Source organism: Gobio gobio, assembly GCF_949357685.1.
Source record: "Gobio gobio genome assembly, chromosome: 23".
Classification (NCBI taxonomy): Eukaryota; Metazoa; Chordata; class Actinopteri; order Cypriniformes; family Gobionidae; genus Gobio; species Gobio gobio.
This window is the reverse complement of record NC_137119.1, coordinates 27,495,586-27,511,621: the sequence shown is the minus strand read 5'-3', so window position 1 is coordinate 27,511,621 and position 16,036 is coordinate 27,495,586. Positions and strand designations below refer to the sequence as shown.

The 16,036-nt window shown below is 38.8% G+C and overlaps 2 long non-coding RNA genes across 2 annotated transcripts in view; both read left to right on the top strand.

The window, feature by feature from the left end:
* The window catches only part of LOC307120067, a 73,314-nt gene extending 68,765 nt beyond the window's left edge, over positions 1–4,549 (top strand). Inside the window, exon 5 of the long non-coding RNA XR_013815741.1 lies at positions 4,421–4,549. This is a non-coding gene — a long non-coding RNA (uncharacterized lncRNA). The remainder of the gene's footprint in view (positions 1–4,420) is intronic.
* A 5,312-nt stretch (positions 4,550–9,861) lies between these two features.
* On the top strand, positions 9,862–12,267 carry LOC307120068. The gene is made up of 3 exons (XR_013815742.1): positions 9,862–9,985; positions 10,713–10,762; positions 12,165–12,267. It is a non-coding gene; the product is annotated as an uncharacterized lncRNA (long non-coding RNA).
* The last annotated feature ends 3,769 nt before the right edge of the window (positions 12,268–16,036 follow it).

Here is a 16,036-nt window from a genome sequence, read left to right as displayed (position 1 = left end):
TTTTTTGAGCCAGGGTGTGGAGGTAAACTTCATTACCCAGAATTCCTCTTCCTGTAATTCCAATGCAACTTCCCATGAGTTGTGGCCAGTTCAATTCTTCTTCAATTCTGAATTTTGCACAAAACCTAAACCTCTTCAACCAATTCCAGGTATTTCCAACACAAAGACAGACCACTTCCAGGTTCCCACAAAATAGACTGCTAAATCGCCACAATCCTCTGAGTTTAGCAATATGCATTGAGATCAGATGAAACCAAAAGTGTATATATATATACACTGGGGAACACCACTCACAGACAGAACCCCAGCTACAAAACCTCAGGCTTAATACCAGAGAAGAGGCTGTTATCTGCATTACAATATCCTGCTAATCAGCTCTTTTTGCGATAGGAGAGGATGTCTCCTGAGGATGATCGAGAATTTTGCTACAATTTCAAATAAAAAGAAGAAGAAAATGTAAGAGCCACCCATGCATTGGAGCATTAATTTCCCATTTTTATTTCTGTAAATTTGGAGCCAGTTCTAAATTACTTTCCTGGGGGGGATTATGAAATTAGAGCACCATTTTGAGGGATTAGGCTGGTTTTAAACCTCCTGTTTGAGGCAGCGGATGAGGAAGCTTCTCTGTGCAATGCAGGAGTTCCCAAAAATACAGAGAGATGGGGAACAAAAGGAGTTTAAAACATTACTTGAAATGTAAAATACACAAAAGCTTAATACACAAGTTAATGTATACTGCTTAAGAACCAAGGGGAGTGATAAACTGATATTAAAGATTTATACCATATGAAAGCCAAATTTTTAATTCAAATACAATATATGGCAATGCGAAAGTTGTTCTATCCTAAATTATGCATGATCTCTTAATCACTTGCTTTAACCTGAATATGCTCATGAATCAACAAAATTGCAACGTGTTAACAGATGGAGCCATTACTCCTCAGTGCAAATGGGCCTATTACAAAGCCAGACACAACATTTGGATTATGCAGACATGCTATTGATGACTTTTAAATGGTTTGCTTTGTTAATAGTCTATGAAAGAATCAAAAGTTTTAGTTTCATGAATTAAAGGGATAGTTCACCCAAAAATGAAAATTCTGTCATCATTTACTCACCCTCATGTTGTTCCAAACCTGTATGAGTTTCTTTGTTCTGCTGAACACAAAAGATGATATTTTGAAGATTGTGTGTAACCAAGCTGATAGAGCAACCATTGACTACCATAGTAGGGAAAAAATACTGATGAATTTAAAAAAAGTCTGCTTGGTTACAAACGTTCTTCAAAATATCTTCTTTTGTGTTCAGCGATGCACTATGTATTCTGACACCTTTCTATCAGAACCGGCATTAACTTCTTGAGCGATTTGAGCTACAGTTTGCCTGTCGCTGGTTCACCACTTTTCCTTCCTTGGGCCACTTTTGATAGATACTGACCACTGCAGACCGGGAACACCCCACAAGAGCTGCAGTTTTGGAGATGCTCTGACCGAGTCGTCTAGCCATCACAATTTGGCCCTTGTCAAACTCGCTCAAATCCTTACACTTGCCCATTTTTTCTGTTTCTAACACATCAACTTTGAGGACAAAATGTTCACTTGCTGCCTAATATATCCCACCCACTAACAGGTGACATGATGAAGAGATAATCTGTGTTATTCACTTCACCTGTCATTATTTTTATTATATTTATTTGCCCAAAATGTATTGAATTGTATTTTCTTGGCCCTTGAAGTTTTGGCATTTGAAGGTTTAAAGGTCCCATGGCATGGCATTTTTCTATTATTTTATAGTGTTTCCTGAGGTGTACTTATATTGTTAGTATGATTTTTACATCATAAAATGTCATAATTTTGAAATAAAAGGCATTTTTTTCTATACTGCTGTTTGCCCTGTGGCTGAATGCCCTGCTTCAAGAGGCGTGTCTGCTGTGAGACTTCAGTAAAAACGCCCACTGTTGTGATTGGCTGACATCTTTGCATTTTAAATGAGCGGAGGGGGCGTGGTTTAATGAGGCACGAGCAGGCACGAGCAGGCACGAGTCTGCCAGAGAGACGGATGGACCTGTGTTCACTTCTCATCAGTTCTCTCAGCATGTCTCAGTTCAGGGTGAACTGTTGTAGGTACTAGCATATACTTCAGGTTATTCGTTTATTTCTAGTCGGAGGGACTGTCACTCATGTGGATCAGCGCTGACTCGAGACGCGAACCGTTTAGAACGATTCAGTCCGATTTGGTGAACTGGTTCGGTTCACTAAAAAGAACCGATTCAAAAGAATGATTCGTTCGCAAACCGGACATCACGGAGACGGAGCGATTGCTAACAAAGTTATTTATAGTAACTACTGAGTTATGAGAGCGCTGTCTGTCAGCGCGAGTTTATTGTGTTTCTATCTGAGAGTTCTGAATAAACACGAGTCCCAGTCACGCCGAGTCCGTCTTCATCATTATTCTACCAACTTTGCAACACATGCAATGTACCATTACAGCGAGATGAACGAGTTAGTAAGTGTTGAGTATAGCATTATTTCTAGATATGTTCCAATCATATGAAAAGCATCAGTGACGCGCATTGAGTAACGTTACACAGCGCAAACAAAGACACAGCAGCAGTAATCGAATGTAATCCAGTTTATTGTGGGGAAAGCTGGCTAGCCTAGCCCAGATATGCTCACGCTTACCCTCCTTCTGCTTAATCTCACGCCGCGTTTGGTTCCTCCGCTGTGGGCCAGATGCAGTACTGGGGGTCGGGGATGTTGAAGGCCGAGCTTCGGCGTGTGTGAGGTTTATCTCTACAGATGTGACTCTGCTGGTGTTGAGCAGAAAAGACTGTATGCACATTTAAGAACAGATAGACGCGACGAGGACGAACAAAAACACTGACTCACAAGATAGAAAACACCTTTCTGTCGGGAGAGAAGCCGCAGTGTGTGCACGAATAATAAATAATTAGCTACACATAAAAAATTAATGATCACAGATCAGAAGGAATTGAAGAAAGACTTCTGTTTTCATTTGTACATCCAAACACTGAGAAACTGCCAGCGTTCACTCGTTCACAAGTAATGATCTCTCGAGCACTTGCAAGGGCGTGCCAGATTCTCTGGGTGGAGGAAAGGGAGGTTACCGTTCCTGCTTGGACGTCAAACCAGGAGACTTCAGGATTGGCTCGTCTGGCCTGTCATTTTCTCAAAGGCAGAGAAAGACAGCCAGAACTCGGTTTTACACCGATCAACATTTCTATACACTTGGGGACAATATTCAGGCTAGGGGAACTCATATTAATGTTGAAATACCTCATAAAATGAAAATTTCATGCCATGGGACCTTTAAATGAAATATAGAATAAAAAAAATAAAAAAAATTCTCTATGGCAAAAATATAGCCATCCATAGCTGATTATAATATGATTTATCCTAAGTTTAAGAAAATGTCAGAAAACACTTTTGAATTACTTTCAAATTATCTACAAAAGTGAATCACCACAGAGAATTGTGGGTCATCATGTATTAGCACACTTTTAATATTACAATTGCAGCTGGTAAAAAGGCTTTTAGAAAGAATTAAAGGCACTAAATTTGTAGTGGAGTAACAAACGATTCTTGAGATACAAGATGTGACTGCAGGTTAAGCGAGGAGTGTGTTAAAGCCTGACATTTGCGTGTGCAGCTCGCTTTTGCTTGCATAAACCAGTTAGTAGGATTGTTTGTACATAAATGGCTGTGTATATTTGGACATAATTTTTGCTCCTCGTACAAGCGAGCGAGTTTTATTGGTCTGCATTCATTGGCTTGCTCAGAGATGACACCTCATTCTCAAGATCTCAGCTGCTGGGGGTTTTAATGCACTGCTAAAGGTCAGGTCATAATCACTCCTCTTTAGTCCTGCTTCCCATTTAATTGACTGTCTTCCACACATAAAGTCCCCACTTCTCACTGTCTGATTATTGCAGCCAGCGGATTCGTACACAGATTCATGAGATGCTATCCAACCTGCTGTCTGTTTCCTACAAGACCTTTGGGAAACGTCCATCCAGCTTAATTTCCAATCACAACTTGGAAGAGTATTAATAGACCTGCCATCCAGAAACGTGTACCGCTAGGCCTTTGCGAGTCATCTCTAATACAAAGCTTCATAAAACATCTCTGATGGAGTTAGATCTTCTCTCCCTCCATCAAACAGAGAAAGGCGAGTTTGTATTTGAGGCTTTTTGTCTATGTACTAGCACAAAGCACACAAAAGGTTATTGTCCCTCTCCGGCTCTGGAAATATTTCCTTAAGCTCACCTCAGACCAGGCAATTTCTCCTTTTTTCTTCTTCTTTTGCCTTTGTTTTGAAGACAAAGGTGATGAATTTGGAGCGTGTGTGAAATGCCAGCCAGACAACGGCAGAGAACGAAGTGTGTCATTTATTCTCTCAGCAGGTGCGACGCGTCGGGCCTGGTGTGAGCCTCGGTCCATTGTCCTGCCGCACACACGCCCCATTCCCCGGAGAATAGCCTCCTCTCCCCGGCCGAGCCAATCCCACGACAGAAAACTTGCAACAAAAGGTGAAAATGAGTGTAAATTGGAGTTATTTTTCCATCCTTTCCTTTTGTAATTTGAACACATTTTATCTGCTGGAGCAACGCTTTATTTATTTATTTTTTTCTAGGGAAGGAGCTCGCTGACACCTTATTCACAGGGTTATGTGACAACGCAGGTTTCTGATTACTTCCAAATGGTGTTACGATGAAAATTGTAAACTTTGACCTGTAGAGCATCTTGTGACTTTCATGTTATTTGGTTTCTCTCTGCACCATTATCGAATTTAACTCTAACACCATTTAATTAAGCGCTGTGATTTTGTATCTAGTTGGCATAAAAGACAAAGTACCGCAAAACACACACTTTTCTTATGTAGGACATGTAGAGATCAGTTCACTGAAGCTCTGAATATCACAACATTATAAGCCACACCAATATTCACAGAAATGACATAAAAATATATATATTAAATATTCAGCATTGGCCATACATTTATGGTGTATCAATTTGATGCTGAAAATTAATTTGAACTTACAGTATTTTTGTTAGTCATTCCACTGTGGCATGAATGTCAACACACTCTATCAAAATGTAATAATTCATACAAGCGAAGACAGAATGTCAAAATGCAATACAATATGGTGAAATAAGTACCATCTTCTAAATCAGTGGTTCTCAAACTTTTTATACCAAGTAACACCTCAGAAAATATTTGGCTCTCTAAGTACCACCATAATGACCAATATTAAAATACAGTAGTAGTACGCCTAACTATTCAGCTACAGCTCTGCACAGTTAAAAAACTAGGCAGTTTATTCCTAAAGAATCTGTATTGTTGTCAGCCACTTTAACATTGTAAATACAGTTTGTACATTAACACTGCACTGTGCTTACATACAGGTAAATAAAATAATTAAATAAAGATTATTAATTCAATTAATAAAGTGAGTCCTCTGCGTACCACTAGAGGCAGCCTGAGTACCACTAGTGGTACTCGTAACACACTTTGAGAACTACTGTTCTAAATAAAAGAGCCAATCGGCAATTGGTAAAGTCATCGCGTCACTGCAGTTGCTGTTAGAAGCTCCAGTTGCCATAGAAACAGGCAGTGTCCTGGGATGTGCACATGCTCATTGACTGGACAATAACCTGTCTGTCCGTCTGTCTGTCCTCTATCCATCCATCCATGTCAATAACCTGTCTGTCCGTCCATCTGTCCTATATCTATCCATCCATGTCAATAACCTGTCTGTTCATCTATCCTCTATCCATCCATCCATCCATGTAAATAACCTGTCTGTCCATCTGTCTGTCCTGTATCCATCCATCCATCCATGTAAATAACCTGTCTGTCCATCTGTCTGTCTTGTATCCATCCATCCATCCATCCATCCACCCCTCCATCCATCCATCCATCCATATCAATTACCTGTCTGTTCGTCTATCTATCTATCCATCCATCCATGTCAATAACCTGTCTGTCAGTCCATCTGCCCTATATCTATCCATCTATCCATCCATCCATGTCAATAACCTGTCTGTTCGTCTATCCTCTATCCATCAATGCATCCATCCATCCATGTCAATAAACTGTCTGTCTGTCCGTCTGTCCTGTATCTATCCATCCATTCAACCATCCATCTATCCACCCCTCCATCCATCCATCCATGTCAATAACCTCTCTGTTCGTGTATCCTCTATCTATCTATCAATCCATCCATCCATGTCAATAACCTGTCTGTCCGTCAATCCTCTACCCATCCATCCATCCATCCATCCATCCATCCATCCATCCATCCATGTCAATAACCTGTCTGTCTGTCTATCCTCTATCTATCCATCCATCCATCCATGTCAATAACCTGTCTGTCCGTCTATCCTTTATCTATCCATCATCCATCCACCCATGTTAATAACCTGTCGTCCGTCCGTTTGTCCTCTACCCATCCATCCATCCATCCATCCATCCATCCATCCATCCATCCATCCATCCATCCATCCATCCATCCATCCATCCATCCATCCATGTCAATAAGCTGAGGCACACAGGCCTGTTAAAGTAGTTGGTCTGAATCTTCAGTATTTATACCTGATGGTATTTGGGGTAATTATGAATCACAGTTGCACCCACACCTGCATAAAGCAGCTTTTTCTCACAGAGAAACATTAGCTCTTTTAATCAATATGAAATATATTTGCCGCTTTTACCCACTAACAGCATATTATCATGTCGGGTTACAAATTAAAACGCCATGCCACTAACTGGCTGGGGAGGAGGAATCGGGCATCACAAAAATCTAATTGTTCCCATGACATTTTTCTTCAGCAGGACAATTAATTCTATCGGTCCCCGTAACCTTTTCCCCAAGTACTGTACAATGGCATTTTTAGTATTCATAATGAATGGACTGTAAGTGAGAGAATGGTTAAAGCAATCATTATATTATTTAACAAACGTATTTAATTGGATTGGACATAGGGAGCGTGTTTCTCTGTGACTACGATCATTGACGTTCTGCCTGATAATTCAATATTGTAAATGGGATTGTTTTGGACAGAATACAATCTTCGATGCATTACTGTACTCAGTGGCGGCACGCAAACGTCTTCCAGCCTCTTCCTCCGCCCCTTGCTTTTTCTTGCTTTCTCTGACTTTCAACATGCCGTTTAATGAAAGTCGAGGTTGAGTTGTATTTCAGCTCAACTGAATTTACAAAAGCAATTTACAGAAAGGGCTCACTTTGGCTACATTAGTGAGAAGCTTCCATCAGTCCAGGCCCCTCGGGGCCCGAGAAGGTGCTGTACATCCGTGTCTTAAACTGAGGTGAACATCCTAATTTATTAAGTATTGATCACCACAAATGACAGTAAGTGCTACAACATTTAGTGAGCAAATAACTGACAAATTGACAGACAATTTTCTTACATTTGGAGTCTTTAATGGCTTAAGTACACAAGAAAAAGACTATAAAAATATTATCAGCCATAGACCATGAGAAAAACAAAAATCCATCATGGCCATTACACTTTCCTCTTGACATTGTTAAATTACCTTAATGCCTTAAACAACGGACGTGCGGGCCTGTAATGATGCATTTGGTGAGTGTTTCTTACTTTTTGCCCAAAAATTACATAGTTTTATTTGATTTTTTAAATGCAGCTTGTAATGGGATACGCATTATATGCGTGCTGCGATGCCATTATATAGTGTTAGTAGAAAGTACCTGAGATTGTATTGAAGTAAATGTGCTTAATCTAGCCCGGCTTAATCTAATTTCCATCAACAGCCATCTTGTTCCGGGCTGTGAGAGAAATGTTAATGTGACCTCATTAATCTATTAGCCCTGATGCACGCTCATAGAGGAGCAGGCAGATCGGAATAAATAATGCATTATTTTCACCAGGCATGGCCCTCTGTAACCCGTCCCACCTCTAGGGCAATTAAAAGGGGTTAGAGTGCCTCCACCACGCAGCTACGACACGTGGAAGGCCAGGCACTTCGGTTGAGTATTCGCGAGCTGTAGCGGTATCCTCCAAAACCTTATTAATAACAGGCAGGAATGCATCCGAGCCGCTTTAGACTTGACCTAAAGACTTGTTTATCCCGGGGGTGGGGCGTGCTTGTAGGGTTTTTCTGCTCTGTGCCAGGCGGTGAAGGAGGCGTAGCTGTTTTGAGCTGTTTACCATTGAGAGCCCTGCAGGAGCTATCGGGCTCAATTTTGGGCACCATCTCGTTTTCATAAAAGGACCTGTTAGTCCAAAAAGGCCTTTCTCACACAATTATGGCCTCATGCTTTGTATATGACGTAATGTGCTGCAAAATGAGTCGAACGGTTGTTTTTATAGACCATTTAATTAAATGACAATTTCCTTCCCAACTTCATGAGAAGGAAAAGCACCGTTTTTATTTTTAACCAAACACGCCCTTTTCAAAACGAGCGCCGCCAAGTTAGGCATCAGCAAAAAGCTGTGCCCGAAAATAGCTGTAACTTCAAGCTTAGCTTTTCAATAATTATAGCTTAGCTTTCTTTACTCATAAGAGATCCAGGGATTCGTACACTGTAGGAAAAGTTAGAAATAAAAAGTTGGTGTTAGCGTTCACTGTTAGACTTTACCGCAATTTTACAGTTACTTACCGCAAAAAAGCCCAGTAAAATACCATTTATATTATTTACGGTTAGCTACTGTAATATGCACTGCATTGTGGGTATTTTTAATGAAATTTACAGTAACTTACTGTATATGGGAATTTGCAGTATTTTACTGTTTACGTAAAAGCAGTAGTGCTACTGTAAACAAAGAATACACACAAACACACACACACACTGGATGTTTAAAAGTTAAATAAAAACATGTGGATGGAAGGATGTAAAATTAGTTCTTTGTGGGAGACAAAGAAGTAATTTTTATATTTAGTATTTTCTCCTACCCTTTTCACATTTTCGGGTTTCTCAGAGCGGAAGTCGTCATAGTTGGGTTTAATTTTATAGCGGTGAATGAGAGAATACAATAATTATATATTTTTTGTGTGCCCATTTGCTCAAATAGCAAAAGAAAAACTCCACAATAGTGATTTCACAACTTTCAAAAAGAGGAAAAAATAGAGTATAGAATAAATAGAGTAAAGTATTAGTGTTATAAATGTATTTCGAATTCGCCTCATAGGAGGAGCTTCTGCCAGCGGCTCTTCTCGTTGAGAAATGACTGACATGGGCTGTGTTTACACGTCTTTTTGTGTTAAAACTGTTAATGTGTGACAAAACGTAGTTTTAAGACTTTTTTAGTCGGTAATGTAGTTGTTTAAAGCTCAAATCTGTGGTTTATTTATAAGAAGAGTGCCTATTTTAACATTTTATCTGGTGTTTTCGGAGATGTGAGCTCCAGTGAGTCAGCGGCGTTCAGCGCTTGTTTACCCGGCGAGAGTAGACTTTCCTCGGCTAGCCCTTCTGACGTCTGCCGCTGGCTCTGATGTCTCTGTGGCGTCTCCAGCTATAATTAGTCTTGTGGAGATTTAACGGCCCATATTTGCTCTCATGGATCTATAATTTGTTCCCTGGCAAATCGTTTAGGCTGAGGGCAAAGTGAAGTTTCATTACTTGTTTATTTTTCGGCTATAACTGTACGTTGCAAAATAAAATGACGGATCATGAGATATAAAATGCTAACGGTAGGCTACACACACACACCTACTGTTAGCATTTTATATCTCATGATCCGTAATTTTATTTTATTTATTATTATTTTAATGCCAGAGTAATACCAGTACAAGTGTGGTGATATAAATGTAATTTTTAAATGTTTAAAAAATATATTTATAAACTTTGCTTACACCTCACACAATTTAAATTGTTTACTCGCGTGCCAAGCCCGCGCAAATGAGGTTTGTGTCGAGTGCGCGCATAACGGACGTCCCTGCCTGTGGATCGGATCGCCAGACACCAGCTGCGAGCTTTCCTGAGGTAAGAAGTTTTTATTTGACAAATTTGTCACAAATGTCTTTGATACTTTTAAAACGTAAACCAATATCCATTAAATATAGCTACATATATGAAGAAAGTAAATAATAATATCGAATTGCTATTACTAACGTATATGACAGTCTCGGGGAACTGTTCATTTTCCTCAAGAACCGCTTTCATAACCCATTAAATTTGCATACAATTGACTAACTGTTACCTGCATTGTACATTATGTACCAAATGTTGTATTTACGCGAACAATGGTTTCCGTCTTTTCACGGCCAGTTATAGTTACATATTTTCGTTGACAGTTAAATGTGTGTGACGCCATTTGAAGTAACGTTAGCGGTGTCAAAGGCTGTCTCGCGCGCCCTCTCTCTCTCTCTCTCTCTCTCTCTCTCTCTCTCTCTCTCGAAAATAGAACATTTACGCCAGTGTATACACCAGAGGATTAATATATATTCAAGTAAAATAATAATTAGTTCAAGTATGTTCATTGTGGCTTCTTATTTATTATATTATTTCATATGAATTCATTTTTACATGCCACTGAAGGCTCTATTATTGTCTTCTCTCTTTTTTCAGTGTTGATAGTCATTTGATTGTGTAAGTGGTCAATCTAGCAGTCATCCTATATCTGTGAATTATCATGTGCATAACATTTAGGCACCATTATAGTCAATAAACATTAATGAAAATTTCTTATTTTTCTCTCTTGTGTCAACAGGAGCTAACAACACCCCAGAAAGAGCCACAGCACTGAGCATCTTTGGCTTTGTAAGTATATATTTTGACTAACATTATGTGATTAACGTCTTTTAATGCATTTGCCTGCATTTCCTACTTGGCATCTATTTGTTATCTTGTTGTGACTGTTTAGTCTCATGTGGGATATGTCACTGCATAACATGACAAAGTAATTAAAAATGATTCATTGTATGCACTTAAAAATTTGTGTAACACTTTACAATACGGTTCATTAGTTAACTACATTAGTTAACATTAACTAATAATGAACTGCACTTATAAAGCATTTATTTATCTTTGTTAATGTTAATTTCAACATTTACTAATGCATTATTAAAATCTTGCTAACATTAGTTAATGCACTGTGAACTAATATGAACAGCTGGATTTTTATGAACTAACGTTAACAAAGATTAACTAATGCTGAACAGAGGTGTTGTTCATGGTTAGTTCATGTTAACTAATGCATTAAAGGGTTAGTTCACCCAAAAATGAAAATTCTGTCATTAATTACTCACCCTCATGTCGTTGGAGACCCGTAAGACCTCCGTTCATCTTCAGAACACAAATGAAGATATTTTAGTTGAAAGCTGATGGCTGAGAAAGGCTTCAGACAGGCCTCCATTGGCATTCAGTACATTGACACTTCCAAGATCCATGAAAGGCACTTAAAACGTTGTTACAAAGTCCATCTCACCACAGTGGCTCTACAATAATTTTACGATGCGACGACAATAGTTTTTGTGCGCAAAAAAAAATCAAAATAACACCTTTATCCAACTTGTTCTCGACTTCCGTGTGTGCCTCCACGACGCATGCGCGAGAATATGACGCAGATCCGGCGTTCGGGAATCCATGAAATGCACACTTAAGCCCCATTTTGAGAACTACGCCGAGACCTAAAGCACGATCAATGTAGAATCCAACAGCTTAGACACGCGCGTCTTCCTCTGCTCGTAAACAAATCGCTTCTGGGTCATATGTCCGAACGCCGGATCTGCGTCATATTCTCGCGCATGCGTCGTGGAGGCACACACGGAAGTCGAGAACAAGTTGGATAAAGATGTTATTTAGATTTTTTTTGCGCACAAAAACTATTGTCGTCACATCGTAAAATTATTGTAGAGTCACTGTGGTGAGATAGACTTTGTAACGATGTTTTAAGTGCCTTTCATGGATCTTGGAAGTGTCAATGTACTGAATGCCAATGGAGGCCTATCTGAAGCCTTTCTCAGCCATCAGCTTTCAACAAAAATATCTTCATTTGTGTTCCGAATATGAACGGAGGTCTTACGGGTGTCCAACGACATGAGGGTGAGTAATTAATGACAGAATTTTCATTTTTGGGTGAACTAACCCTTTAACTAATGTTAACTAATACAACCTTATTGTAAAGTGTTACCAAAATATGTATACATTATTTTATATGCAGATCATATCCAACCAGTGACCAGAAAACAGAGAGACTGAGGAATAGACAGAGAAACGGACAAAGCTGGACTACAACTAAAACCTGAACTAAAAACTAATCATGCAAGTATGTACAGGTGCAAGTATTTAATTATTTGCAATTTCTGAGAGACTTTTATCTTTTAATTTTCAGCCAACCTCGTCTTATGCTGCCTTCATGTGCTAGAAATTTCCTACTTCCCACTTCTGAAGTTGTGATTACGAGCTCATCACATTCAGATTTTGACTTGAGAGGGCGTTCATGTCCAATTTTTTAACTAGGAAACTAGTTCAGTAATTCCTATAGCACGTGAAGGCAGCATAAGATGTCAGTTGAGCAGGAGGTGACGTTTGCCTACCACACCACAGGTGATATGAAGTATATCATATCATGAAATTGCTCTTATAGTCAGGGTGTCCGCGGGGTTGTAAAAGGTAGTAAATGAAATTAGCCAAAATTAAGGGCATTAAAAAGTAGTAAAAAGTACTAAACGTCATCTGACGAGGTATTAAATTTTCGAGCCCAATTTTTTTTAGATAAATTTGTCAATTTGGCCTTTTTTTTCTAAAATTCGCGTGGATTTATTTATATGTTTAGAGTAGGACCTGCGCGATATCGTGTGAGGTGGTGTTCGTTCGCGCGCGCTGAAACAAACTGGGTCCGCGGCTGGCTTGCTGACAAACATGTACGCGAGCTCGCTTCCATTCAGTAATTAAAGCATGGGGAAATGCAAGTTTTCGGACCTCTGGCTGGAGGACTCACGATTTAAAGACTGGCTTAGGCCAGTAGTTTGCAACAGCCACGAGGCTTATTGCCACGTCTGCAAGAAGACAATTAATATAACCTGGGTGGGGGTGAATGGCGTCAAATCGCATATGTAATCAAATAGTCACCAAGCTAGGATGCGCGGACGTAGCGAGCAGCTTCCCATATCAATGTTCTGCTTTACAGATGCATCAACGACCTCAACCTCCACTGCTTTGCCCTCAACCCCGACTGCTCTCCCGATTCAAACCACTGCCAGTAGCCTAACGTTAGTCTAGCAGCATCATCAACAGGTGCGTGACAGGCGTCAGACAGCAGACGCTATGCCCTATCACCACCGCTACATTGCGAGCTGAGGTGCTGTGGTGTTTAGACCTTGCAACTAAACACCACTCTTTAAATTTGAATCTATGGCATTGAAGAGCTGTTTCGAAATATGCAAGTTGCTTAAAGCTTGGCTTACACTGTGCGATTTCTGTGCGATTTCAGCAAGGTTATCTACTCACACTGTACGAGTAGATCGCATGCGATGTAAAGCCAAAGCTCACGGTTTATATGCTCACACCATGGCTCGGATCGTCGAGCGCGACTTGTCTGCTCACTGTATGAGTGAAGATTTAGCATTTACTATTTATGTATATAAATGATTATTATTATTATTAGGGTAGGCCTACTTTTATTATTAAATTGATAATACATTTAATTTGCTCCCGTGATAATTTCATAATGCATCAATGCACAACCGACATGTTGCATAATAAAAGAATAGATAGATTAGCTTACTCCTCATTATTTAAATACATTTTGCACAATTAAACAAGGAATTATAGGCCTATAATTAAAATGATTATCAGTCTATAATATGTCAGAACACTACAATAATATCAGTATTATCAGAAAGTAAGAGCAGCTTTATTTAAAAAAAAACTTGTTTAACACGAAATGGGCCTATACTTCTCTTTTAATTTGTTTCACAATATGGGCCAAAAGAGAAATATTAAGAATATAAATTCAGACAGTTATAGGCTATACGTTATCAGCATATGTTAAAGCAGATTTATATAAATAAAGAGATATCTCTTGTCTCTGTGAGAATATGCGCCGAAAGCTTGTCAGATTTTACGTTCACTTTCAGTAGTGAATAATTGACCAGGTTTGAGACTTCACCGACTCTCGCACACATTACGTTTTTGTGTGATATCCACTGACTCGCCTTCATGATTTAAAACGAAAAAGAAAAAAAATCTATATTGCGCCGTGAAAATTGCTCTGTACACTGCATGAACTATGAAGAAGATGTCTCCTTCCACTTCTGTCTTTATTTCTATTCTCATCTCTGTGGGCAGCTGATGTTAAGTTATAATGACCTCGTTACATTGTGATGCAATATGTTATTCCATTTGGAAAGATATTTCATTTACGCTACTATAGTTGCAGCTTGAAGTCGCGCTGGTATTAAAAAATATTTTGAAGGTATTAAAAAAGGTAGTAAAAGGTATTAAATTCAACTTAAGAAGTTCTGTATATACCCTGATAGTGTATGGAATGCTTTTTAAAGAAAATTTGCGGGGGGGGGGGGAAAGGAAAATGTTTAGATGAAGTAATGGAGATGGTGTGAACATGGCCTTTACATGTTCCAGCGTGAGCTGGAGGGAGGTGTCTTCCGTCAGCAGCTTGCTTTCTGATTGGGTATTGTTGCGTTTCACATGATAATCTCCAGAGCGCACACGCTTGTCCTCGGGATAGAGATATATAATATAAGTATAACTATGAATAATAATAATATAACAAGTATAACTATGAATAACTGCTGTTGCACAAGTTGTTACCTCATCTGTCCATGAACAAATTTAGATGAGATAAACCATTTCTCACACATTTTCCCTCTGTTTTGTTTCAGATCAGCCATCAGTAGTTTACCAGTAGGGAGGCCAGCCAAGACCAGCTGGGGTATTTTGTTCATATTTTTTGTTGCCATATCGTCATGATCTCTGCTTTGATTTGTTGTAATGAATTCAGTTCTCTATTTTTTTTCTGTTTTTTGTAATTGATTGTGACGGTGAATAAAAAATATACTGATGTACATGGACTCAAGTCTCTTATTTGGAATTTATTAAATGTATTATTTATTTTATTGCATTCATGTAAAATATTCAAAATAAAGTAATAACATATTAACATGCATATTTTGTAAAATAAAAAGTAAAATAAATTACAGTAAAATTACTGTAAAAAATATTATACTGTAAAAATAAATTGCGGTAAGGGCATCATACTGTAAAATTAAATTGCGGTAAGGGCATCATACTGTAAAATTAAATTACGGTAAGGGCATCATACTGTAAAATTAAATTGCGGTAAGGGCATCATACTGTAAAATTAAATTACGGTAAGGGCATCATACTGTAAAACACATTTACAGGTAAGCTACTGTAAAGGGGCAATTACAGTAACTTACTGGCAATAGTGCTGCCAGTAAGTTACCGCAAAAATACAATAAAATGTCTAACAGTGTTGTATTCTCTCATGTTTCACTCCTCAAAAGCTGCAATTATGCTGTGAAGATCAGGATTCATACTTGGTTATCATGGGGATTGACTACACCTCCGGAGAGTTTCAGCCTAAATCAAAACTAAAAGATAAGCAGTGCTGTTTTTCTTCTTTCTTTCACTTTCTTTTGCAAAAAAAACCCTCCATGTTTCAAAGGGCTCTGGCATTAATTTGAAGAAATGTTCCTTTTTCAATTCCTATCTGTGTTTGAATATTGCCAGTTCATTCCACTCAGAGGCCTTAAGCTTGTCAGGGAGACATCATTATGGATAGTTCGTTTTATTTTTATTTTAAGTGAATGCACATTTATAATGGATTTGATTTGGGTCTGTAATTCCTACTAATTTGACATGATGCTTTGTATATACTGTATAGCAGGGAAGTATGCATATTTGGATGCAGGGTCCAGTCCGTGTTGCTGTGCCTCCTCTCATTTGGACAGATGACTGCACTGAGACTGATACTGTGATCAGATCCATTTTGGGGTACATGTAAGGAGTCAACCATAAGCATTTCAGACGAAAATTGTCCAATCAATG